Here is a 27,776-nt window from a genome sequence, read left to right as displayed (position 1 = left end):
AGCGCATAGGTTTTTCAACTGTTAGACAACATTTTTTAAACAGTCAAAACTTTAGCGCGTGTCTAGGGGCAGATCAGCGCGTGTGCTCATTCTTTTAGCGCATCAAGTAAATTCAGTAGCGCATGTAGACTCTGTTCTAGCGCGTGATCCAAAACAGGAAAACAGAGAGCAAAACCGAGAAAAATTTGAAAATTTTGAAAACATTTTTAGAAGCCTTTTTCATCAAAAAAAAAAAAAAAACCACTTTTCATCAAACCAGAGTGACAAACAAACCACTAAAACTATTTCTTGAGCTCAATTTGTGTCAAAACAAAAGTTGTCAGAATCCTAAACAAATCGTACAATAGAGGACATCTCTCCTATCATAATCCAGAGATTTCATCATCAGTATCAACAAAATCCTTTACCATCTTATGGATTTCTATCTCAAAACACTTGTTTAAGATTTTCAAATTGTCAAATCCAGTTTCCATATCGGGAAGCTTTTATCCATATCATTTGACACGCTTTGTCATGAAGGGGCATCTAAACCTTCACTCTGATAAAGTAAGATTTGAAAAAATTTCAAAAACAAGAATCAACTGAATCCAAATCAATCAAAGGAAACCATTGATCACTCATGCATGACTAATCCCCTTATTCTGAGAAGAAAGAACCTCTATCGTAACATCACGTTGAAGAAACAACAACCTAGTTTTTCCAAATTCATCAAGAGAAATAAGTTTTTATACATCAATCGTCAACTCTTCAAATCTCATCGAGTATTCCTTCATCACGTCAAACGTTATATCCAAAACAAATCTAGCGAATTTGACAAAGAACCTTTGAAAACAAGAGTATACTGTCAAAAGTCTTCTTTTAATCAAACCATAAACCATGGAGGAAAAATCAACCCAGCATTCTTGCCCGATGAGTGCATCACATATAATACATCTCGACCAGAACCACCAACACCCGAGCAACACATCGAAGAGGCTTTTGTTCCTTTCATCACTGAAAGTTTCTACTAAAATGCTTGTTACTCGCTCTCAAAGTAACAAACAAAGCGAGACACACGCTGAGTCCAGTATGAAACGAAGATTATCAAATCCTTTCGAAGTTCCACCAATAGAAGAACCTGAAATTACTGAAGCCCTTTTTCGAGAATGTCAAGAAAACCCTTCCTTCCAAAAACTTGTAGAAAAGCTCATGGAAAATGACAAAGAAAAATATCTGTTGATGCTTACAAGCAAGGGCGTTAAACTTCCTGAAGATTTTGACCCAAACATTTTTCAAACCGGATCTCGACAATATGCATATCAAGAACAACACAAAGAAGAAGAAACTCGCATACCTGAACAACATAACTTTGAGCAACACATTCTAGAACAACGCATACCAGAAATGCGTATACCTGAGCTAGAAACACCACAACAACATATACCATTTACCACACCTTTTCAGCTGAGAACCAATACAAGGCAAGAACTTTTTCCTCGACACGACAATATACCTTTGGCAGCCCTTACTCAACAAATGCAAATGTTGCAAAGGCAAATACAGGATATGCAACAAGGGAGAACAGTGCGGTACTCTTTGAACGAAATCTGTCCTTACCCATTTGACAGAAGCTTGAACATGGTGCCTTTTCCTCCAAACTCAGACGTTCCCAAATTTGATAAATATGATGGGAAAAGTGATCCCCAAGATCATGTTTGGGAATTTTGCACACTGAGCCTTGAATTTGCTCATGATGACACCTATTTAATGAGGTTATTCCCCAGAAGCTTGGGAGGGCAAACCATGGAATGGTTATCCAAAATCTCACCACCTGTCAGATCATTTGATGAGTTGGTTAACAAATTTATAACCCACTATTCCTACAACATCCAACATGCCATAACCATGCTAGATGTTTGCAATACCAAACAAAAGAACAATGAAACATTCATGGTATTCCTTCAGCGCTGGCGACGCATGGTCTCCAGATATCCTCGAGATATTCCTGAAAAGGAGAAAATGGAAATCTTATCGATAACCTGAACAGCGAGATGAGTTACTGACTAAAACTTCAATGCATACCATCGTTCGCTAAATTGATTGAAAATGGCATTCAAGTGGAAGAAGCATGTGTCAAAAAGGGCACACTCAAGTTCTACAAGGAAGGAACAAACTCATCAAACTACAATAACCAAAACAACACCAACCTTGACAAATCTCGATTTTGGACTCGAAATAGAAACGAAGGCAACAACGAATCACATGATCCCAAATCTAAGCAACCAGTGCTTGCATTATCTGGAAATCCTAAGAACATGAAAAATCTTAAAAATGCTGCACCAAATGCTAACACATATGCACCAAACACTGATCAAGGACAGCTCAACACAAACAACACCAACGATACTCAAAGCAAAAACATGAATCCAGGACCTAACACCAATTCACGCAACACAAACAATTTCCAAAAGCATATCTTCACACCACTGGGACAATCTTTAGAATCCGCATTCAGAGAACTTTTGGCAAACAAGATTCTGTCTTTGCCTCCAATCAACAATTATGAACCCCCAATCAAACCACCTTGGTGGAATGATTCGCACTATTGTGACTTCCATCGCAACAAGGGTCATAGAACAAACGAGTGCATGAGATTGAAACACATAGTGCAGGACATGATTGATCAAGGTGACTTAACGGTCGATGGTCTCAAAACAAATGGTGATCACGGAGCCTTCAAAAATCCTCTTCCAAATTACAGCAAAGATGGAGCATCAACTTCAGATGATACACGCGGAGCTCATATTAATCACATCTACAACAACACCATCAACCACATATCAGCTGAAGATCATCAAGTAAATGTCATCACCATTCGAGATCAGCGTGATCATGAATCTATCAATGTCACAACCCGAACTCAGAAATATGTCTTGAAGGGACATACGGCACCTACAACTACCACACCAAAAATCCAATATGACTTGGTTAACCAACTACACAAGACTCCAGCTCAGATATCTATCCTGGAATTATTAAAACTATCACCAAGGCACAAAGACATATTGGAACAAGTGCTATTGGAAACAAATATACCTCAAAATCTGGATACAGACAGATTTCAAGCCATGGTCACCCATATGACAGGACCTCATAACCTCACCTTCTCAGAGCATGATAATACTTCCTTGAGTCATCCACATAATACTCCTCTCCATATCAAAGTCATTGTTTGCAAACACCGAGTCAAAAGAGTCCTAATAGATGGAGGAGCCGGCCTTAATATATGTACTTTAAAGCTTATCCGTGCATTAGACTTCTCAGAAGAATCTATTGATCCCTGCAAAAAGATTACCATAAAAGCATATGATGATGAAGAGAGGTCCTCTAAAGGCACAGTAATATTACCTATTCAAGTAGGCCCAGTACAAAAAGATACTATCTGTCAAGTCTTAGATATTGATCTAACCTACAATATTTTGTTAGGACAACCATGGATACATGAAATGCAAGCGGTGCCTTCTACATATCACCAGTGTGTCAAGTTTCCTTAGGATGGACAAGAAATATCCATATCCGCTGATCACAATCCATTTCAACATTGCAACGCAATGGGGGCAGCCCAAGACAGTTTGGTTCCTCATAATAGAGAAAAGCAGCAATCTTCAACATCAGATCTACAAACAGCAAAGCCCAACTCCTTATGGGGAGACTTCCAGCAGAAAATGCAAATCAAAGACCAAGGTATGGGAGAATACTCTTTGGAACCTTTATGTTTGGCCAAATTACCAACATCACCCAGATCGCATGGTTTGCCTACTACATCAACACATCTGGCCACTCAGCCCATCACTAAATTTGATGGTACTTTCATCCAACTAGGTACTCTAGCACATGAATCAGAGGACAAAGATGTTCTTAGCTGGTTATACAAAGATGAAGAAGAAAATCATAGAGCAGCCGCTCTGGACATTGTTCTACCAACACACCTGTATGGAAAAGGCTACTTAATCATGAAGCAAATGGGATATGGCGGTAAAGGACCTATTGGCAAACGCAAAGGAGTCACTGAACCTATAGATCTTCCTTCACAACCTAGCAGAAACAAAGCAGTATTGGGTTCCAAACTCACGTTCCTATTAAAATGGCCGCCACATCTACTTACCAAACCTCAATGGAAGGAAAAGAAGAAGTACAAAGAAGAATCCTGGTAGGAAGCACTTTTTGAATCAGCAGAAACAATCCGCAAGGCACGGGAACGTCAAGATCAGAAGTTACATCAGGAAAAGCTTCTAAGTCATAAGAAGGCCCTATCTGCAGCAGTAGCTCATATTCAGACACCAATATCTCAAGAACAAATCATGTCATCTCCAAATGCTATTATTCCTCCCCGAGAAAGCATAGTCTATGAACAAATTCAGAAAGTGGAGGACGGATCTGACACAGAATCAACAAAAGCCATCAAAATGGTATCCATTATCAAATATTTGTTTTCACCCTACAACATACCAGTTTACAGCACAGATAAAATCTGGGATGATGCCTATGAGACGGATTCTAATGAATATGAATGGGGTACCTGCTTCAATGCTACTACAAATATCCTTGATGATACTGATTCTATATCTCTTTCTCAAGAAGAACATAACGCAGAAGATAGGCCTCTTGAATTTGGACCATAGAATATCTACAATGCTGAGGAAAGTGAATAGGAACATTATGAGCAAGTATATGTAGAAGATAATACCATCGAAGATCTCGACAAAATCCTAAAATTCTTTAAAACCAAGAACAATCACGATGAAAACTCTGTCCTAACACTCACAGTAGCCAAACTTAGTCCACCTAATGATTCCTTACCACTTGTCTTTCCTAACCTTATCAACTGGGATGAACCTGAAATCCATGATATACCAATTTTCCCCAATGATGAATCTATTATCCATTACTTATGTACCGTAAATCCCGAAATAGGCTCTACCAGAGAACAAAATAATGATATCTGTCAATCAGGGAGTGCCAAGTCTCTCAGTCGCAAAAATGAACCAAATAAAGGATCTAATGCTGAAAACCAGTCAATGGCAGTTCTAGATCACAAAAAAGTAAAAATAAAGGACGCATCTAAGGGTGAAAACCTTTTTAAGGCACCTAACGATGGGAGACTTGACACTCTTCCTAAGCACTTTCATGAGCGATCGCCCATATTGATTGAGCCCACTCAATCAATCAACATTGGTACCACAGAAGTAGCCAGAAACATACACCTTGCAGAATCTCTGACAGAGGAAGAAACATCGGCATTCATCATCTTCTTTAAAGAATAGAAAATCAACTTTGCTTGGTCATATGTTGATATGCCCGGAGTAGATCCACACTTAATCATGCATCATCTATCCATTTCTACAGGAGTTAAGTCAGTCAAGCAAAAGCTATGCAAGATGAACCCACAAGTGGCACTCATGGTCAAAACTGAACTAAAGAAATTATTAGATGTCGGATTCATTCGACCCATTGACAATGCAGAGTGGATTTCCAACATCGTTCTAGTATCAAAACCAGATGGAAGTATCAGAATATGCACTGACTTCAAAGACGTCAACAAAGCTTTTCCAAAGGACGACTTTCCTCTACCCAGTATTGACATCATTGTAGATCTCACAGCAGGCCATGCAATGCTCTCACTAATGGACGGTTTCTCAGGCTATAACCAAATCAAAATAGCCCCAGAAGATCAAGATAAAACCGCGTTCACCTGTCCTTGGGGAACATATTGTTGGAATGTTATGCCTTTCGGCTTAAAGAATGCAGGGGCCACTTATCAAAGAGCAATGACCACAATATTCCATGACATGATGCACACATTTATGGAAGATGATGTGGATGACTTATTAGCTAAATCCTTCACCAGAGCAGAACATCTTAGCATCCTACCAAAAATCTTTGATCGATTGGAGAAATTCCAAGTCAGGCTTAACCCTAAGAAGTGTGTCTTCGGGGTTACATCAGGCAAGTTACTAGGCTACATAGTCTCAGCTAAAGGTATTGAAGTAGATCCAGCAAAGGTACAAGCCATCATGGACATGCCACCACCAAAGAATATCAGTCAACTCAGATCTCTACAAGGACAACTTCAATCAATCAGGTGATTCATCGCTCAGCTAGCAGATAAAAGTCTACCATTTAATCATTTACTACACAAAAATGTACCATTCAAATGGGAGGCCAAGTGTGCAGAATCTTTTTACCAAATCAAACAGTACTTGATGAATCCACCAGTTCTAGTACCTCCAGTCGCAGGAAAGCCTCTTATTTTATATATCTCAACCATAGACATATCGCTGGGGGCACTATTGGCACAAGAAGATCAACAAGGAAAGGAACACGCCATATATTATATCAGTAAAACATTGAATGGCTATGAACTCAACTATACATTCATTGAAAAGGATTGCTTAACAGTGGTCTTTGCATCTCAGAAGTTCCGACATTATATGCTAGCACACACCATCAAGCTAGTTGCAAAAATTGATCCTCTCAAATATCTACTCAGCAAGGCAGCTCTTACAGGCCGATTGGCTAAATGGGTCATGATTCTCAGTGAATTTGACATCCAATACACAAAAAGACGAGCCATCAAAGGACAAGCAATTGCAGATCAGTTGGCCAAAGCACCGCTACCAGGAAAACACATCATGGAGATTGAATTTCTAGACAAAGATGTTCTTGCTCTTTCTACCAAACACTGGACCCTATACTTTGATGGATCCTATACACACCATGGTTTAGGTGCCGACATTTTATTCATCACTCCTGAAGGACACACTATACCAAGATCGTACAGGCTTATGTTTCCATGCACCAATAATATAGCTGAATATGAGGCACTGGTCATAGGCATCAAAATGGCCGTAGAATGGAAAATCACAGAGTTAAAAGTCTATGGGGACTCGCAACTGGTCATACATTAAATCAAAAATGACTATCAGACAAAAGATGACAAGCTACTACCCTACAAGCGAATGGTGGATGACTTCAAATAGTATTTTGTGCACATCACCTTCGAGCAAATACCAAGGTTGAACAACAAAGCAGCCGATGCAATGGCTACTATCACTTCATTACTACAAATTCCAGAGCAACAGAGTCGTTATGAGTTCCTGGTAGAGCAACTGTTCTCCCCCGCCTATGACCACTCTGAATCCCATGTTATCTATGCCTTAACTGGTTCAGATTCTCCGTTATATGGACCAATATACGACTATCTCAAGCATAATATCTTACCCATTGACCAATCTTGTAACAAAAAACGTAACTTTATCCGACAAGCTGCCCGTTACACCCTTACCGTTGATACTTTATATCGTCGAGGTCTCGATGGTACTCTTCTTCGTTGTCTTGATCGTAATAATTCCGATTCTGCTTTACACGAGCTTCACGAAGGTATTTGTGGCACACATTCAAGTGGCACTACTCTTGCTAAAAAGCTTCTAAGGATGGGATACTACTGGCCTACAATGGAGAAAGACTCATATCACTTTGCCAAGAAATGTCCTAAATGCCAAATCCATGGTAATCTGATACATGCACCAGCACAAGAACTGCAGCCATTTACACCATCCTGGCCCTTTTGTCAGTGGGGACTAGACCTCGTTGGCAAAATTCATCCTTCATCTTCAAATGGACACAAGTTCATTATAACTGCAACAGAATACTTTACCAAATGGATAGAAGCAGTTCCCATGACCACAGTAACCGGGAAACAAATTGCCTCTTTTATCCTAAATTATCTGATCTGCAGATATGGTATTCCAAGTTCAATCATTACAGATAATGGACGACCCTTCAAGAATCAAGATGTCCAAGAACTATGTGAGAAATTCAAAATCCAACATAGGTTTTTCTATACCATATTACCCACAAGGAAATGGTCAAGCAGAGGCATCTAACAAAACAATACTGAAAATCCTCAAGAAAATAGTGAATGATGCAGGCAAAGATTGGCATGTACAACTCAATCTAGCACTTTGGGCATACAGGACCAGCATCCGCACACCTACCGGAGCAACACCATACTCATTGGTATATGGATCAGAGGCTATTTTACCATTGGAGGTAGAGATCCCATCTCTCAGAGTCTCTTTGAAAGGCTTAATCCCAGATGAAGAGTATCGAGTTAACCGCCTGTTGTTCACCAAAAGTGATAACCCAAGTATACCTGCAAATCTATCTATGAGATAGCCAATCTCAATCAATGAAACACCTCAGGGCTTGGACAACATGACAAGGATATGAATCCTTCTACTCTTCAGGCTCTGCAAAACCTAGGCGAGTATACCTTTGACGCATTTAATCAGACCTATTACACACAAGACTGCATCAATCAAAAGCAAATGGATCTCAAAAGGTTCAAAAACTAAGAGATAACTGCAGATGGGCTAGAGCCACACTTGCAACTCAACATTTTGAATCATGAGATGGAGGGACACTTCCACATAACATAAAATATAAAAAGATATTCTAATTTTGGATTTTTAAATGGTGTTTTAACAACCTTTCAATATTACAAGAGACCAGTGCCTTATCCGGCCCACAGAGTCATGCAGAAAACTGGATGAGAAATCTCAGATGCAAGTTCTTTTCAACATTAAATTTTCAAGTATCAATGCCTTACGTTAATACAATCCTCTGTTTTGTCACAAAACCATACTTATATGTAGATATCCAATATGCATTCAAAATCATTAATGTTGGGTTTTAGGATTTAAATCCTTCCTTGAAGAATACCCAAAAGACAACATTACACTCTTAGAGGAATCTAAAAGAGACAGCTCAAATTATCCTTGATAATATGAAATTATATGAATCTGAGTACATCTTGGAAACAATTTCATGGAAACTCACACATGCCTTGCATATGTGTGAACCTGCAAACTGAAACTTAACCTACAGTAAAGACAACACTGAAAACATAAATGAACACACTGTCATTTGCATTGATAAAAGGATGCCATCACTAGAACCTGCAATTTCAGATTTCTCCCTTGGAGCAAATCTCTCAAAAACTGGAACCCCTACAATTGAGAAGAATTTGGAATAAAAAGAGGAGGGAAGAAAATCAAATCTGCAACTGAATTGCCAAGTGTCTCCTCTCTAACTAAATTTTCTTCCCATGGAAACTGCCTCCAAAATATCCCACATTTGTCAAAATTAACCTCATAATCAAATTCCTCACTATGAGAGCTTTCCGGCGATATATAATACTTTATATTTTGGCCAAAATTTAGACCCTGGGCGAATTAATTCCCATTTGTGCTCAGTCATTTAAATATTTTGAATTTTAATATAGTCAGAACTATGTCATTTATTCATTTTAATTTTGATTTTTTGCCTCCATTTGTGCTCTGATGCCTTGCCATGTGGCGGCCTCTGATTGGTCGATGGGGTTGATCGGACACCACCTGGGATAACACCTCATCACCGCCACGTCATCTGCTTCATCACTGCCACTTGGCCGCCACGTCATCGCCACTGGACTACCACCTGTGCGCCAACTGTGTGCCACCTCACCGGGACCCGCTTGTTGGACAGCCACCTATCACGACATGTGGACGACTCTCGTTCACTTTCGCTATTTCGCTGGTTTTAAACAACGTGCATCTTCCTTTCGCGAAATAGCGCGAGCCGTTGATCTCTCTCGAACCTGCTCACTCGTTAAGCCGGCCTTCCTTTGCAAAATTTTGCCTGTCTGCCTCGAGAAGCATGCCTACATGGGGTCCACCTAGTCGCCATCCAGTCAACTCCTTTGTCACCTTGGGAAGCATGCTCGCGTATGGGCCCGCCTTGGGCGCCCATAAGCACCATCTGTCAAAAGCCTTTATGACTTAGACATATTACTATAGTGCGCTTTTGCATATAAACATTAAAAATGTCCCTTTCCCAGTCAATGTGGGATAAAACATTATGCCTGTAGCTGCACTTTGGAGCTTTTCCTTGCGACTTTAATGGTGTTTTCTGTGCATTTGATTAGAAATCAATGGTCTTTCTTCTCCATTTTTCACACGAGGATGATGCTGGAGACCTACCAATTGCATTACCATTTAAATTTACAAAACAAATACCTCAATCATCCTTTTCAAAAATCAAACACTGCACAGGAGCTCTGCTTGAGATCAAAATTGGGATTATTCACCCTAATCTAGTTAATAGCATAGTCATAACACAGGTTCCCTTCAATTTGTATGCAGCCAATGCACATGAAACTGCAACCAATTTACACTTGGTTTTGAACTTTCTCAGAACCCTCTTTCAAAACCATGTTTCACGCTACATTGTTGGAGGGATATGGGGGCACGCGAAAGAGGAGGCCTGATTGCAGTTTATTAACACTTGTTGTGTCTCCAAACACCACGTTGCCCAATCTCCATCGTTACCTGTTGCATGTTACTTCTCACGCCCCTTTCTAACTTCATTTTGCTTGCTCTCTGGTTCCTTCCACTTTACGCAGAGGGGGTTTATGGCTTTCAACAGCCAATCGCATTTGCTTGAATGTGCTTTGTGTTAACATAGCTTCCAAACAGCTATGCAGCTCACCACAACCATGCTGCACGCAAGGGGAGAGCTATGAAGTGCGAGGGAGGAGTGTGAGGGAGGAGCCACGCTGCAGGGAGGATTCCATTACACCTATTTTGTTTTTTAAAACAAACAGAAGCCTCTTTCAAAAACTCATGCCACACACCAGGGGAAGGAGATGAGAAGGTACGCAAGTGAGGAAGTTGTTCTATGTCTTTTCTTCAACTATCACTTGAGACTTGGAGGTCTTCTGTAGCATGCTATGCTGCCTGGAGGATTTTCTATTTAACCAGCCACATGCCACGCAATGGAAAGGAGAACTACGCAGAGGGAAGGGCAGATATTACATTTGCTTTAGTTAGAAAACTTCAATGCAGCCTCCTTGGAAATTGTTGCCGTTGACTTCCAATTGCTATGCTTGACTGCATTCTGTTTATATCATTTTTGAAAACTCCTTGAGATAAAACCATTGCTACAGCTTGGGATAGATTTGTCTGGCCTCCAGTACAATACTCTGTCAAAGCAAACACATTTGGCTTGTTGAATGTTATCCAGAAGTCCACCAAGACACACAACTTCTCAACTACCACCATCGCATAACATGGCAGCTTGAAGGCTGGATCTCCATCGTGTGGTGGGGGCGGTTGACCATATACCATCTCACAAATCATACCTTCAAAATTGGGAGTCATGGTGAGGGGGAGGCCAAATTCATTGGTGAAGAAATCTGAAGTGGGAAGCTTGCACATGTTCACACACATACCAACACATCCACTATTCTTTAGCTACATGCAGTTTTTGATATGCACCCCACTCCTTTGTTTGACACCATTTACCTCCACCTCGATCACTTCAGATAGCCCAATACGAACTCTAGCCTCTTGTATTAATATGATATATGCATCATAATTTCTCTACTGTTTGTGACTTTCCAATTCTGCCACAATTGTTGCCATTTCCATCAATTTTAAGAATGTAGTGCTCTAGTTTTGGTTAATTTTTTTATTGCAAAGGGAATAGTTGGCATGCTGAACATTTTGTCACAATATTTTCCTCCCTCCAAGTTTTACCTTATTACTCAGATCATATAAACATATAATTTAAGATATCAATTTAAATCTTGATTCCAAACCTCGGGACGCTACAAGTCAAGTCGAGCCCCAAAGTGGGTCCAACTAAAAAAAAATTCGTTTTCATGCAACTGGCCTCTGAAAATGCTTCAGGAACATTAAAATTACCTTTAGAAATGATTGACATTGTTTTCGGATCATCCGACTGAAATTTGCAACCTCCATGCGATTACGCCACAATTTTCGCATTTAATCGCGAAGACATAATTTTCAATGTGGTCAAAACACCTTTCTGGAGCTCGCCATCTGACAGGCGTGTACTCTGATATACAAGGATGAATTGCACCAAACGGTTTCTCAAGACGAGTCCCGAGCGAAGAGATATTAATTTCCGAAAACGGCCAACTGGCTTTGTCGACACTGCGGACCTGATGAAGTCAATGTTCTGGCAACACATGATGCCTTTCTCAAAAATATCAAACGACCTCTGTGGGTCCTCAAATTCGGAACATAGGTACCTTTAAGTACATATTAAATCTTTGAATTCTCAGTTCGATCACCCGACTGACAGGATGCAAACGGCGCGCTCACCAAAATGGCTACATTAACTGATCTAACACTGGAAGTGCGGATAACTGAATTTGATGGCAAAATGAGTCCTTTTGAAAACCGATCGAACGGATTGATAAAAGCTTGAAATTTGAAATGTAGCTCACCATTTATACTGACATCAACCTGGAAGAAACACTTTGGCATGATGCTTACTGAGGCAAGTTTTACAATTGTGCAAAACAGGGCTCCGACTAGCTGTCGAAACAAGGACTTGCCAAAACATAGAAACTGCAAATTGATTTGGCTTCAAAAACTGAGCAAATGGATTCCTTAAGACTTGAAATTTTGTAGGGTGACTCACATTAATGCATACAATTGAATCCATTTTGAATTTTTTCATGACGATCAACAGGGCAAAAGATGTAATCGCTCAAAGAAGGCTACTCCATAAAATCTGCATTTGTGCCTAAAATGCACTTCCAGCTCACCCCTCAAAATGGGTACCTCATAAACTTATCCAAAATGAATTCTGAAAGTTGCACATCACTGAATAGGCCAAATGAAAGGTGTGGGACATGAATCCCGAGCCTTACCCTCTGAAAATCAACTGGCTCCATTTTACCCCCTTGCTAACTAGGCCATTCAAACTGACTTATTTTAATCATTCGGAAATGCCGGGCAAATTTTTGAAATGGGCCTATAAACTTGACTCAATTTTAATTAGTCCCAACACTGCCTACAAGAACTTGAGCTATTAGATGAGAGACGCCAACATGCTTATACTCATCTCAAAGCATATCAGCAACGCATGTGCAGGAGCTACAATCACAAAGTCATTCCCCGCAACTTCAAAGTTGGTGACCTAGTCCTTAAAGAAAATCCAAGAAATCAGCAAGATCGAGAAAAGAAAGGGAAATTTGAGCCTAACTGGTTAGGTCCCTATGTCATCATCTCAGTTTATGGATCAGGTGCCTATCAGCTAACAAATTCTGAAGGAGATGTGCTCGACGAACCAACTAACAGCATCCATCTGAAAAGGTACTATACTTAAAGTAGCCTAGTGCACGGAAACAGCCAAAATAAGCAAAAATAAAAATAAAAAAAAATCCAGAAAAAGTAAAAACAAAGTACAATAAAAACAAATGGTGAAAACCTGGTAAACAAACGCTCTTGTGAAAGAATGGCTCCTCCATCTATATCCACGCCATTTTATCCCTACAAACACTATTGGCCATCGCCCGACACTTAGCAAATATCCATTCGGGACATACTTAGCGTAGTCACTATCCTGATTTGTCTATATATCTCCTCTTACCACTAATCCACCATGGCTTGGAATCACTGTCTATATTCACATCAAGAGGCACACTCAGCTAGGGGTATGTAAATAATATTGCAAACACTCAAGACATCAAGACTAGATGCAAAACTCAACAGCATGACATCCAACACACACAACGCTTCATCGCCAAACAAAACCAAACAAATCAAAAATAACAAGGATGGATGATTTTCTGAAAATACTGAATGTTGCACTATAGCATAAAATCGTAGCTAGTTTTGCATTTTGAACTTTTTGAATGTTTGGATTCTCTTCCTTGTCTCACTAAATGCTTCACAGCTAGAGGTCAAGGGGAACTTCCAATATTTTCTTAGTCTTTTGTTTGGGAGGCGATCACTTGAACTGTGTGAATACATGCCTCGAGACGTGATACATTGAATATCACTGAAGGCCTGATTCCACTTCATGCATACAAATGATCAAATCTTGTCTATTTATGCAATACGCACTCAGGTCGTCCTGGTTCAATTATACCTTGACGCTTGTGCTATCTTGCAAAATCAAATATCATGTAAATTTTTCTCAGGTCATTATGGTTCAAATATACCATTATGCTTGTATAAATTTTCAACATATCCTAAACAAATCAATGCTCAATGATGATATCTACAAAGAAAGCAAACAAATGGCTATATCGGATGGCAAATACAGAATGAGGGATGCTCCAAAAATAATTAGTTGCACATCATTTTACAATTAGTTGCACATCATTTTATAATTAGTTGCATATCATCATTCCATATCATTTAAAACGTGTTTGCATATCATTTAAACATCATTTACATATCACGATACATTTAGCAGCATATTAAAACATACATCTCACAGCATATAAAAAGCATACATCCTGCATCATGCATCACATATTGCATCATCACATAAGATAACCCACAGAACATGCATCCATATAAACACATCACATAGATCAAAAATGGTGTCGTATATATATCTCAAAAATGATCAACATCTACAAAATGTGTAAAAACACTGTGTCCAGTCCAAAGGATAACAATGATCCAACAATACAACAGAGACCATGTCTCTCAAGTATGACTATCTCCTGACAAAGATGGTCTCGCTCCAGATGCACCCGCCCCTGGATCTCCAGGAGGGTCCTGTCTCGATGGACCAGTGACACCTCAACTCTCCGACCGTGACCCAGTAGCTCGAGATCGGCTGGATCTTGACTCAGCAAAACTCTCCACTCGCCAATCCCTGGGTACTACTGCCTCATAATGCCGCCTGTAGTACTCTGCCTCTTGGGCTCTCAGTGCCAGCTCTCTCAGGGTGTCTCTCATGGGACCACCCGCCGCTGCTCTCTGCATGCTGGACACCACCTCCTCCGCTCATCCTCGCCGCTCTATCTCGGTATCTCTCTCAATGGTCAACTGAGAAATCTGCCGCTGATAGGTCAAAATCTGCGCCTGCAGCTGCTGAACAGTAATCTGCAAGGTCCGGATCTGTGCATCCTCCACATGACCTGGCACTCGAACTCGCAGCAGTACCTGTGCTGGAGGAACCCCTCCCACACGGCCTATCCTCGGTACTGGAGGTAGGAGTACATCTATCCTCCTCCTCTGTGCTGGTCTACTCAGCTCCTCCTCACCCCCACTGCAACTAGCACCTCCCCCGCTCTCCCCTCTCTCTCGGCTCTGATAGCCAATCCACCTCTCCCCCTGTCTATCCTCCCCTGCCGCACTGCTCTCTCCACACCTCTCTCTCCCCGCCTCCCTCTGGCTCCTCTCTCTCGTCCTCCTCCTCCATCCTCCCCATCATCTCCATCATCTCCCCCATCTCCCTCCTCCTCATCTGAGTTAAAAGCTAGACTCATCTCCTCCAGATCTGAGATCCTAGCCACCGCTCGCACAGCAAGAAAACGAGCGAACTCGTCTGTCATGCCCGCATTCTAAATCTCTAGGGCATAATCCCAGATCTTCCCAGCCAACCCCACAAAATCCTCCACTGCCACTGCACTGTCAATAGTCGGCCCCCAATCGGCCACATCCTGTTGCTGCCGTGCATACAGGCATGCTCCCTGAGGAATCCCCTGCTGGCGCCCGAAATGCCTCAAAACTCGGGTCACCACAAACCGCTCAATGATGAACGGGGTCCTCCCAATTAGATACCTCGTCATAAATACAAAGGGCATCTCTAGCCCATCCTCTGCCCATACCTCACAGCCTGTATACGGTCTCCAAGTGACCGTATCTATGTCGTCAAAAACCCTCCTCCAATGCTCTAGTTTGCCCAGCTTACGCTGGACAATTAGACTTCTATAACCATAGGCATATGCTGCACCTACGGGCCTGTCCCTATCTGCCAGTGGCCTCGCTGCTGGAATGTGCTCCCAGCACCATACCTGTAATAAGGTCACGCCAGCTGACAAACTGTCGTACCCGAGGTATACTACCTCATGTAAACTCCTGTATAAGTGAGCTAGCATCGCTGACCCCCATGCAAACCTCCGGCCCTGTGTGACCATCTCCTCCAACACTAACCCCCATCCCACCGAGAATCCCTTTGACCTGCGATCAGGACAAAGGAATCCCCCAATAAATCCTGCCAGTACAGATGGCAGCGGTGCATAATCTAAATCCAAAAACTCCTGCCAGGGGATCTCATAACCACAAACTGTATCATCCTGGAATATGCGGTGCAGTGCCTCTGTGCCACCCTCCTCTGACTGCTCATAGGGAAGTAGTGCCCCTACTACAGGAATGCGCAAAATCCGATAACAGTCCTCAGGGGTGACTGCCATCTCTCCAGTGGCAAAATGGAAGGTGTTCGTGTCTCTATGCCACCTCTCTGCCAAAGCTGTCAAAAGCCCCCGGTTCACAGTGAACTGAGGCATATCCAGAAGAGAGGTCAATCCACATCTCTCAATAACATCCAAATCTGCCTGTGACAACCGCGGTATCAATGTCCATGGTCTCGGGAATCTCTCCCTCGACTGTACAACACCCAATCGCTCCTATCAACAAACAAAACATATCCAATATCAGTTTCCACATCAACACAAAGATATCAAAATCAAACTTACATCAAAAACATGAAACAATTTGCTTATCTCTATCAAAGTTCAAAATCCTATCATTTCATATCAACTTGTAAAACAACTCAAGTTCTCAAAAACCATATCAAAACTTGTAACACAACTCAAGTCTCCACAATCACATAAACTTGTAAAACAACTCAAGTTTCCCACCCATATCAGCTTGTAACACAACTCAAGTTTCCAATCCATATCGGTTTGTAATACAACTCAAGCTTCACACACATTGAATTTGAAACAGAACACGCAAATACATCATATTCTGATTAACAAAACACGTTGATATCTATACATAACTTGGAAAATCGCAAATCAAAACAAGTTATACAAACACTCCTATTGGATAAATCCATCAAAACACGATAGGCAAGCAAAACAAATTTTCAAATCGGCCAAAACTGCAAAAAATTTCAGATGCGCTAAAACAGATATTCAATGCGCTAAAACATCCCCACGCACTAGGCTGCCTCTCCTACGCACTATTCTATCTAACCTCTACGCTAGATTCTGTCTACGCGCTACCTAACCCACCCCATGCGCTACCTAACCCACCACATGCACTAGACTCTGCCTATGCGCTAATCTACCCCTCTTAGGCGATACCCTTTTAGCCCTATGCGCTAGATTAGTCCTACGCGCTAAACCCCCTTCCCTATGCGAACCCCTATGGTCCCTATGCGCTAGGTCACCCCTACGCGCTAACCTGTTGCTGCGACGCGCTACCCGACACTTTCCATGCGCCATTCTACATGCACGCGCTAACCTAATAATTTTATGCGCTAACCTATCTTTTTCGGACGTGACCCCTAAATTTGAACTCGATGCGCTACTCTAAACTTCGTATGCGCTAAACTAAACCCTAGATGCGCTAAACCGTTAAACCCGAACTTTAAAATTCAAAAACTGACTAAAAACAACAAAACAAAAAATCAAAAAAGGGTCAAAAACATTGACTTATTGGTGGTCCACGCGCTACAGGTCTCTGGTACCTCCGGACGCGCTCGAAACGGTGTCTGTGATAAGGAATAGGCATTTTCTCTCTAGAGAAAATTCTCTTTCTCCAAAGTCAATAAAGCACAAATGAACCTAAATCAAACCCTTTTCCCCTTTTATAGGAGGAAAATGAAATTAGGGTTAGCCCAATGGACCTGTAATATGGTTGCGGTCTCCCCTATACCATAGAATTTGTAACTTATCGGGAGATGAATCAATTCACACACATTTTACATACACGAAATCATACACATCATACGCAACACATCAAATTAAATCAAATTTTTTTATTTTTTTCCAAATATTGATTCATCTCTCGAGGGGGCATCACCATCAAATATCAAATCTGGGGCATCACATCAAATCTGGGGCATGACTGGCAAATCAAAAGAACGACACAAAAATTGCATTTGATCATAAATCATGATAAGGCATCATTTTCTTTGAAATAACATGTGCACACACGTCACTTCAAAGAGGGGCAAAATGTAGACGTATAAAAATGACCATATTCCTAAATGAATATTTTATGTTCATTTCTCTATTTGATTAAATCCAATTTAATTAAATTATCCACATTCCTCTATTTAATTAAGTAAATTACTCAATTTATTTAAATAAAATTCATTATACCCATTTAATGAATAAATCATTTTATTCAATTAAATCCCCCTATCCACTTTTAATTAAATTCAAATTTAATTAAATAGTTATCCTAAATTAAATAAATCTAATTTATTTAATTCCAACCAAATTGAATTAAATCATTTATTTCAATTAAATCCTATTATCCCTCCATCCACTTGCAAAATCCTACATCTCTCACTTGCCTTCCTAAACCCCTTTCTAATCTCTTCTAGAATCTTCTAATCGCTTCTAATTAACCTAACCCCTCCTCTAAACTTTGTCACATCCCTAAGCAAAGGGAAGTCACTTCTCAAACCCTCAAAGTCTTTGATAACCATTAAAGGCTTTCAACCTTCAACCACTAAATGGCTCAAAGTCTTTGATAACCATTGAAGGCTTTCAACCTTCAACCACTTAATCCACAAAGTCTCCAATAACCATTAATGGTTAACTCAAACCCTCCTACATGGTTAAAACATTTGTTTTGACTCAACCTTCATCCAACCCAAGGGTCTCATCAGGCCTTTAATGCTTTGACCATGATTATCTCTTAATCATTTGCACAAAGGTTTATCCTTGGATTAACTCTTAATCCAATGGGTAATCTTAATTTAGACTTGACCCTTAGCCTTTAGATAACCATGAGGTCTTCTCAGGCCTTTAATGCCTCCAACCCCTTCTCTGAACCCAATCCTATATTGACACTTGTCACCATTTCGTTGGTGTCAATTGTGCACATGGATCCCCAACTTTCAAACTCAACCCTTGATTAAACTATTCAATCCTGACCATCCATTGCCCTGTTTTTGCTATAAATAGAGCTCTCATTCCTCCATTCTTAACAACCATCTTTCAAATTTGAAGCATTACACTTATGCTCAAATTCTTTCAAGCTTTCTCATTTCATATATGCTCATCATTTAGCCTCTTTTAGATCAGGAATTAGACTAAATATGCATGTTTAGAGTAATTCCTTTACCATTTTAGTTCAATCATAGATTAAATATAGTATGCTAGGATAGTATTCATACTAATCTTGTCATCTTATCATTTAGTTTATTGCATTTTAGAATCATACCTAGCCTATAACGCATCTCATACTAAAATCTATCAAAGCATCCCTCGTTCTTACATTTGCCATCCCTGAACCATTTTGCTCAGTGATCTGAGAGCAAAACATTGGTTTGAGGGACATTGTGAGATAGAGAACCATGTGACCCTCCTTGGGAAGCTGAGTAATACGTTATTACTCCATAGCTTGCACCAAGAAGTCCTGTGTGTGTGTGTGGACTAGTTTCTAACAATATTTTCACATATTGAGTTTTATCAGCCCACTTTTCCCGCATACACTAAGTCTTACTATTAAGCTTTAATCTATAATATTTATCCTTGAAAGTACCTATTATCAAAGAAAACCCTTACTGGTCATATGGCTAAATGAGTCATGTTCCTTAGTGAATTTGATATTCAATATATGGACAAAAAATCCATCAAAGGATAGGTAATTGCAGAGCAACTAGCAGAAACACTCCTAATGGATACTCATCAATTAATTGTATAATTTCTAGATGAATATGTTTGTACAATCACAACACAACGTCCTTGGAAACTTTATTTTTATGGTTCACATACACATAATGATCAAGGATAGGATTTCTATTTGTAACTCCACAAGGGGATCTCATTCCCAAATCATTGAAGTTATCTTTCCCATGTACTAGTAATATTGCTAAGTATGAAGGTCTCATCATTGGTCTCAAAATAGTTATTCAATGGAATATTTTAGTTATTCTTGTCTATGTGAATTCACAATTGGTTGTCAAGTAGGTGAATGATGAGTACCAAACTAAGGATGACAAGCTCTTTTAATACAAAATAATGGTCGATGATATTAAGCAAAAAATTTAAAACATTACCTATGATCAGATCCCCAAGGCACAAAATAAGGTAGCCAATACAATAGCCACTATTGGTTCACTTCTTGCAATTGGGTCAGATAGTCTTAAATATAAATTCATGATTGAACAACTTCTCCAGCCAACTTTTGAAACATCACATACAGATATGGTGTACAATATTTTTGGTCCTCAATCGTTCTAGTACCATGATATTTATGCCTACCTTAAAGATGGTACCCTTCGACCCAACATATCCCAAAATGATCGTCAAAACCTCATTCTTTGATGTGCCGAAATTACACTTATAGGAGAAAATCTATATCATCATGGCTACCATGACATCCTCGATAGATGTCTAGATTCGAACGAGGCTAATCTTTTAATGCTATTAGATTTCCACAATCCATGTTATAATTCTTTTGATGCTTCTAGAAGCTAATCTTGTGATGAAGTAATTGTATGTTGAATCTTGTGGTGCTCATACGAGTGGATACGTTCTTGCTAAACAACTCTTGAGAGTGGGATACTACTGGCCCATAATGGAGCATGACTATTGTGAATTTGTTAAGAATTGTGTGTTCTATCAACAACACAGAGACCTAATCCATGTTCCAGCATAGGATCTACAGTCGATTACAACACCGTGGCCTTGATCTTGTTGATAATATTCATCCTACTTATTCAGATGGGCATAAGTTTATCATTGCAGCTAGTGAGTATTTTATCAAGTGGGTTGAAGCTATCCCTGTCACTCTTACTACTAGTGTCCAAGTTTCCAAATTGATCCTATATCACATCCTTCACCGCTATGAAGCTCTCTCTACCATCATTACTAATAATGGAACCCCTTTTAAGAACCAACACATGCATGATCTTTATTCCACATTTCATATCCAAAACCATTGCTCCACCCCATATTATCCACAAGGAAATGATCGAGATAAGGTAACCAATAAAATCTTGTTATGTATCCTCAAAAAGATTGTCAATGAAACTGGTTGTGATTGGCATCTCCATCTCAATCCCACTTTGTGGGCATATTGTACCAACACTCAAACTCCCATTGGAGCCACTCCATACTCCCTTGTCTATGGTGTAGAAGCAGTCTTACCAATTCAGGTTGAGTTACCATCCTTGCGCATATCCTTGAAGGATTTTGTTTTTTATGAAGATTATAGGGTAGCAAAGCTAGCTTAGCTGGATTGCTTTGATGAACAACGTTAGAAAGCATATGATCACTTACAAATATATCAACTCAAAAAGTGATATAAAAAGAAGGTGCATCCTCGTGAATTCAAGGTTGGTGATCTAGTGCTCCAAGAAAATCTACGAAATCGGTAGGACAAAGATAAGAAAGGAAAATTTGAAGTTAATTGGTTTGACCCATATGTAGTCACGACAAAATATGTTTTAGGGGCCTATGAGCAATCCACTCTAGAAGGGGATCCTCTCAATGATCCCCTAAATATCTTATATTTGAAGAAATTTTATGCCTAATCCATGGAAATGTACCATTTTTAAATTTCATCTTAAAAAATCCAAAAAATTGAAAAATGTAAAAAAATCCAAAAAAAAATTGAAAAAATAAAAAATCCAAAAAAAATGGAAAAAGGAAAAACAACAAAAAAAAATAGTAAAGAAAATTTTTAATCATCCTATGGTGAAAACTACCTCTGGTGGCACCTTGGGAATGTATGTATGGTGAAAACCTAGAAGCAGGCGTTGTATATAAGGGCAATTTCATCATCCTTTAGCTTCTTCTTTTCACCTTATCCTGACGTGATACCTTTCATTACTTGCCTTCATGAATTGCATCTATTCATATGCCCTTGCTTGCCCTTTTTCGATCTTCTATGTGATCGTCTCTTGGTTGTATCTTTTTTGCACATAGGAGTCATGTTGGCTTTTGTACATAGTTTCAATCGTGTCCTATACGCCTTCGAGTCAGTTATGTATAGGAGTGCCTTGTATATAAGGTTGTTCATTGCACATAGTCATGTTTGTTGTGTTCTCAATATCATATCCCATTCGTTGGTTCTTCAATAATTATCATTAACCATCTCTGTCACCATGATCATATCAGGTTTTCCTTTTGTCGATCAGTTTCATCGATCCCTCATCCAGTCATGTTATTCTACGCAAGATGTATCCTTCCTCTAGTCAGACAACATCAAATCCTCCTTTTGTCAAAAGATATCTGAGGAACTTTTGTTGGCTTTGATTCTTTTTTATTTTTGTCCATATATTTGACCACCTTTGTCTTGTTTCCTCTTGGTTGTCATGATCCTTTATATCATCGTGTGATAGGAATAACAAAAGTAAGGGTGTGATCTTGATGGTTTTTTTTTGCTCGGTGTGTTTAGTTGATGTGTCTCTTGTTGTACCCTCATGAGGTCTTAGTTATCTCATGTTACACTAGGGCATATATTTTGCTTAAGGTTTTTCTAGCATCATTTCCCGCAAAGTTCTCTATAACTATGTGTGGTGCTGGACTAACCTTTTTATCTTTGTTTGTTGTGTCAGTCAATGCATTGGTTATGAAATCACCTTGGTTCCTCATACCCCGATGCCTCATATACAATGCTAAATCAAAATAAGATCTTGTTGCATGCTAACCCATTTTCAAGGGTGCTCACGCTCTGTGAGCATTTCATGATATCAGTTGTTGCATTTGCATTCACTCTTTTTCCAATTTGTTTTCACTTTCTTGGGCATCGCTAACTCATCCTCCATATGTCATTAGTTCAACGTGGGGCATTTTATCGCTCTTTATTCTTTGAGTCGCTGGTGTCTTATTGTCTTTGCACAGACATTATTTTAGTGCCACCGCAAAGAGGGGCAAAATGTAGACACCTAAATTTGATTAGTTTAATCAATTGAATTCAGCTATCCCAAATGCCTTCAGTTAAATATTTTATCACTCAAATTGCACCCGTAATGCACAAGCTGAAAGCTCAAGAAAATTGATGACACATGGGATAATTCTTAGGCCCGTGGGTTGCCTATAATGAGAATTAACCTCCAGATGAAGGGTTGTTTCCCTATGAATAAGTTTAAATCTCTTACCAAGAAAAGGGATAGGAAAACTAAAAAATGAAAATAGAATGACTTTGCAAATGTTAAACCAAGGTGAAACATCAATAAGATATCTCAAAATGATAGAAATACACTCCTAAAAACACCAATTTACACAAATAAACTTCTGGTTCATAGCATATAAATATTTCATGCAAAGGATCTAAACTTCAAGAAATTGAAAGGAAAGAAAACTTTCACAATCAACCAAATGAGCCAATTTATCACAATGCACAACCTGTGACTTACAAATGAGACAGAAAATTTAAAGGTTATCTAGACAATAACACAATAAACTAACTCTCAATCATGAATAAGAAAATGAATTGCAAAGACATAAGGCATAAGCTGATAATTTTTATTCAGAATTCTATCATAAAACTGCATATGAGCTACAAGAACATATTCTCTGCTAGAACCAGCAAGAGAATGATCAAGAACTAATGAAGAAAGATAAAACTTTTTCACTTTATACAAAAACCTTCCAAAAGGTAGAGGACTGATAACTCCAGAATGACTGAAGAAGAACTCCTACTGAAAATATCTCTTCTGAAAATTGATCCCTGAGAAAAGACACCAAAATAGGCTTCAAAACATGCAAAAAGAACTCATGCAAACTTGCTCTAAGCTGGGTAATTCGGTTCAAATTCTTAGTCAACTAAAAGTTGACCCATGTGGCAATTAAAATCAAGCGTTATCACCTCAAGATCATTAGAAAAACTCATGTAAATCTGCTCTCAAGCTCAAATCAGACCTCAAACAACCTGATGACTTCTCTTATCCAGCCAGACACCGTCTGTCTTGGCATGTGACCGCCATCTCACCTTAGGCCAGACCCACCACTGAACTTATCCTTTCTTTGTCGTTGATCTGTGATATGTAACTGTCGATCATCTTCGCATAGTGGATCAGCGATAGTCATTGGATTGGCTCCAACCTGCTTTCTCTTTTATCTCCTTGTCCATCTGTGTCATGTGTCAGCCTTTGTTTCACCTCACGGATCCACCTATTTGCCATTTGGACCTGCCAGTGGACTTGGTCTACCTTGGTTCTTCGTCTACTCTCTACCACGTGGCGCATCCTCATTCACTCTGAGCCCACCTGGACAACCACCTCAACTACCACGTTGTGAGTCACAAGGGATAACTATCGAGCATCTTCATCTCACAGTATAGCGATGATTGTTGGATCTTCTTGGACTTGTGTGACCCTTATCTCACCTGGGCACTCAACTTTTCTGCACGTTCTTTGTTGCCAAGTCACGGTGAGTATTCGACGATCACCTTCCTATCGCGACATAGCGACCATCGTCAGGTCTTTCTTGATCACTATTGATCTTTCTAACTTTCTTGCTAGTTAATGTCTCTGAGTGAGTCTCTCTTATGCCACGGTGTCACCATGCGTCAACCACTAATTCTCTCATGATATCTGTCTGGGCACCACCTGTCTATCGGGCCTGCCACATGTCAGCCTATGACCCGCTCACAGATCCACTTGGACCACCACGTCACCTTTGGTTCTACTAGATATCATTATTTTGGCCAAACTACTCCCTCGATGAGCGGTTTACAAGTCTCATCGAGCCTGCAGTTTCATCGATGCCTTTATCTTATCGGTGGGACTAAATTGGATTTCTTCGATATACCTTATGTCGATGGAAATAAGCCTTTGGCGAAACCTTTTAGAGATTCATCATGGCCAAGGTTTGTTCAATGTTGATGGAACCGATTCATTCGGTGAATCTGTTTACAGATCCATCGATGCCAAGGTCTGCTCGATAAGTCACCCTTTGGTTTGTTTGTGCATCCAGCTGGCCATTATCTAGGCACCACCTGTTTGCCATCTATCGCGAGAGTATTCATTTTGAGCACATCACAACCGCGATATAGTGACAGTCATAGATAACCCCGTAATTCCACTATGTTGTTCGATCTTCCTTGATCTGCATGCCCTTCTACCACGTGTCAGCCTCAGTTTTACCACATGATCCACCTGGGCGCCACCTCAACTTCCACCTAGACGCCACCTCACCAGTCACTAAGTCACAGAGATTAACAATCGAGTGCTTTCGCATAGCGGTATAGCAATGGCCGTCAGATCTTTCGCACCATCATCTGATCTTCTTGGACTTGCAAGCTGGTTAACTACCTTTTACTGTAAAATTTGGCCACTCTAAGATGCATGTGCACGCGGGGGGCCCACCAACGCTGAGCTGCAACGTGCCAAAATCCCTTAAGCTTTGACACTTAATATGTGTGGGGCTTTGCCTTTAAATACTGAAATACTCCTCCCCACGGTCAATGTGGGATAAATGGACTACGCCTGGGCCTTTCCATCGGGTCATCAAGAGAACATGAAAACCTGACTTTTGAAGTCCGATGACAACTCTCCACGCTCCGCACTTCCTATCGAGTCATCAATGTAACATTAAATAGCTCCTTTTGATAGCTGATGACTTACTCTGGTCTGTCCACTTTTCTATTGGGCGACGGGATAAAATGAAACCTTGCCTACCAAAACCCGATACAACCACTCCACGCCTATGCTTTCTCATTAGGGTAAGTCTTGTCGATCAGGTTGGGTCTTACCCATAAGGCAAAAATTCAAAAACTGCAAAGAAACACCCATCTCCATCAGCGTGTTGGGCTCAACCCTCATGGGAGCCACATTTTAACCCACACATTGTATTTTACTTTTCCTATATCTACACATGAAGCAAACAAGTTAAAAAAAGAGTGCATATCTGATTTCTTGCTAATGATTTTGACATGATATTTGCTGATTTGCTTGGCACCTTTCAACATGAATGAAAGCAAGGCCTCATTAGGCCACCAAATTTAGCATGTGCAAAAATTTGGTAACATTTTTGGTGACCTTTGTGGAGTGTTTCCCTGCTAAACACTATAGACCAGTAGCCTTTGTTGCATCCATTGGGCACAGAGTCATGCCTCTTCACCTCTTATAACTCAATTGAAGATATGGAACAACAACAAAATAAAAATAGAAAACAAAAGAAGCCTCACAAAAAATCTTGCAAGCTGTGCAATAGCTGCTTATTTGTAACAAACTAGACTAAAGTTGAACTGAAACATGTGCAACAAACGCATTTATTGAAAACAATTGAAAAAAAAAAAAAAAAAATCTATCTACCCTAAGCTAACCAGGAACAACATTGGATCAAACGAAACCATTAACTAGTTCTGAAAAGTAACTACCCTTTCTTGACAATATGCCATCTTGTGCATGAGTTTGAGCAGCTACAAGAAAAATTAGGCTAAAGATTTGCCTTAGACAAAGTTGTATAACTTCTTGAAAGATGAAAAATAGAGTTCCTACCTCCTTCAGTTGGTCCTTCTCACTTTATTTTGTAAATAAAGATATGATTGGGATGCAAACCCCTTTTATAAGTTCATGATGAGGATCTTTGGTCTTTGAACATTCATGTTTAATTGCAAGCATAGTTTGCAATGTTCTGCTATCCTTTTCTCTAGATAAGTACCTAATAGGATAGCCTCTTGATAGTGTAGGCTTATGTGTAATGCCTAGTTGTCCTTGATGAATTATTCCAATCTTAGCTTCTATTGTAGATGTTAGCTCACACATATCTTGATCATCATCAACAAATAAAGGAAGCTCAGTAAATAGATCGACGTGAATCATTCCTTGCTCTTGGGTTTGTTGTTCTAGATCGTTAATCATTTCTACGTCAAACAATAGATCTACCTTTTCATATTGAATATTATCTACATGTGTTACCTTTTCTATCATAGGCGAAGATACCATGGCTGGAGGTGCTTGGTTGAAACTAGACATTGAAAGAATCTGGTCTTTCTGAAATTGAACCAACAAAGTCTTCATTTGTTGATTCTTTTCCACCATCACCCTCACAATATTCTCTTCATATTGTCTTCTTCCATCCTCCATCTCCTGCTCGCAAAGATGAATTTGATAAGCCATCTCATCCTCTTCGACGCTATCAACCTGTTGTCCAGAAACCATTATATTTTCTCCTTGTGGTAGATCTTCATCATCTTCTTGCCAATTCATGTATACACAAATAGGAATATTTTCCTCAACTTGTGGACCTTTTTTCTCATATGTATCCTACACTGAATGTTTAGAAACTGTGCAATTGTAATGCTCCTAATGGCTTTGACCTTGGATTTCTTTAGGGTAAGTGCAATGATTATGAATCTCATGTTGGCAAAGGACTAACTTCCCTCTATAAGTTTGTAACATATCTTTTAACTCTTGGATTTCTTGAGAAGGGGTTGATAAAGCAAAAGCCTGAGGTGCTTCTTGATACTCTAAGGTTGAAATAGTAGTTGTAATTGGGATTGGTAATAGCATATTTGGCTATATCTCTGGAATAATTGGCATAAGTGCTCTAGGAGCTAGCTTTCCAAGTAGAATTAAACTATTCTCTGCTCTAATAGCTATATTAAAAGCATCTGGCAAGGTAAAACCTCTCATAGATTGAATCATTACAAATATATCGCTATTAAGAGATCTCAAATAATATAAGAAAGCATGGTCATTGGTGGGTCTTACCGATATTGGAATCCTGCTCCATGTTCTTTGGAATCTATCATTGAAATCAAACATGAGCTCATGTTGTG

Source organism: Cryptomeria japonica, chromosome 1 (genome assembly GCF_030272615.1).
Source record: "Cryptomeria japonica chromosome 1, Sugi_1.0, whole genome shotgun sequence".
Classification (NCBI taxonomy): domain Eukaryota; kingdom Viridiplantae; phylum Streptophyta; class Pinopsida; order Cupressales; family Cupressaceae; genus Cryptomeria; species Cryptomeria japonica.
Note: the sequence above shows the minus strand (reverse complement) of the source record.